Here is a 2,028-nt window from a genome sequence, read left to right as displayed (position 1 = left end):
TCTGATCTCCATTTCTCCCCTATGAGGCAAATCACCCCATTTGGTTGTCCACATTACCCATGTGGGAGAGTCCATCTCACCTCTTCTTGCAGGAGACGAGGGTGTGGCAAATGTTGCACCAAGAAGGAGAGACCCCCTGGCTTCTTCAGCAGTCTCCTTCATCTCTGCCTCTTCACCTTCCTCCTTTCCAGCCTCCACTTCTGCCTCTGATTCTGGACTGCTCCCTGCCATAGACCCCTTCTGTTGTCTCTTCAGCTGTGTGCTGATGCCTCCTCTTCCCCGTCTGCTCCCTTTTCTTCCTCTGCCCACTCATTGTAACCCACCACCAATTCCCTGACTCTCAGCCTTCTTTCCTTGAGGGTTCCCCAGCTGGTGCCTCCCACCACTCCTCTGCTTCCAGCCAGTCCATGACAGGTAAGATCTCGGCCATTTATGCTGAGATCTCAGTCAAAAATCACCGAGATCCCAATGAAGATCTTATCCAAAATCATTCTCTATGTCAGCACCACTTCTCTGCCACTGGCATGGGGGTGCCACCCCAGGGGCTTCCACCACATGAGGAAATGGCCTCACCCCACCTAAAGGCTGTGCCAGCCCTGCCTGTATGCACTGTTTGGAAAACCAAGATACCTCAGACTTCCCTGAGCATTTGAGAGATGAAGCAAAGAAATCCACGGAAATAAAGAAGAAAGAAAGAAAACATTCACACAACCATGATGTTACCAATTTAATTGGCTTTAAAGGGATATTAGACAAGTTTGTGAAGGATATGCTACTCATGGACATCATTCATGATGATTCTATTCCACTTCAGGAGGGATCACAAACCCTTTTAAGCCCATGGACACCTTGGGAATTTAGGATTAGTTGCAGGGGTCAGCAACCTTTTTCAGCCATGGACCGGTCCACCGTCCCTCAGACCATGTGGTGGTGGGCCGGACTATATTTTGAAAAAATAATAATGAAAGAATTCCTATGCCCCACAAATAACCCAGAGATGCATTTTAAATAAAAGGCCACATTCTACTCATGTAAAAACACACTCACTCCCATGGAACGGATTGAGAAGGCGATTGGGCTGCATCCAGCTCCTGGGCCTTAGGTTGCCTACCCATGGATGAGTGCTATGAGCACCATGCGCTTGGCTCACTCTCCCGGATGAACCCCACCACCACCAAAGGAGAAAGAGAGAGGGAGAGAAGGAGAATGTGCTCATACACACTTTGCTTTTCCAAAGTTGGATCCAGTACACATGGAGCAGAAAGATGTTGTGGGAAAGACTGTCCATGTCCCAGCTTTCTCTTTTAGCTCTATGTACTTTTCAAGGGATGGGACGTGGGTGGCGCTGTGGGTTAAACCACAGAGTTCGCCAGAAGCGGCTTTGTCATGTTGGCCACATGACCCAGAATTACCTTTACCTTACTTTTTAAAGGGAGAAAAGGGGGAACCACCTCATGAACAAGGAGGCAGCAAGTGTGTGTGTGTGGGGGGGGGAGGCTCTGGCTTCCCATTGCACCCCTGGACAATGCCAGATTTCCAGGATCAGATGCTGCAAATATTGGAGAACAATAGTGGGTGAGGGATATTGCCTTCTTGTCGTGCCTGAGGGCTTCCCATGGGCACTTGCACTTGATAGGACTTTGGCCTGATCCACCAGGCCTTTTCTCACATACATTTTTAATTTCATGAATGTACGGTATGCATTTCCCCAAATGTTTGTGGCACCAATCAGTCTTACACTACGTAGAATTCTAATTGCAATTCATATTAAACACACCCCCTGACATTTGAGTGACACACATAAGAATGATTATAGAGTCTGTCTGTGGTGTGTGCCTCGAGGTCTCATTACAGGGCTATTTGGGTGGGACGTCAGAAGCTTTGTTGCTTAATTGCTTTTCATTATGGAGTATATAAAAAGAAAAACGCCAAGGTCTCGGAGGAAATAGAAAAGCTCTTGAAGAAGGAGAGTTGAACCTAACTGGGCATCCTAGAAAGAAACAAGGTGAAAGAGACAGCAAGAGAAGG

This window comes from Lacerta agilis, chromosome 5 (assembly GCF_009819535.1).
Source record: "Lacerta agilis isolate rLacAgi1 chromosome 5, rLacAgi1.pri, whole genome shotgun sequence".
NCBI classification, from domain to species: domain Eukaryota; kingdom Metazoa; phylum Chordata; class Lepidosauria; order Squamata; family Lacertidae; genus Lacerta; species Lacerta agilis.
The sequence above is the reverse complement of the archived record's forward strand: the minus strand, read 5'-3'. Positions refer to the sequence as shown.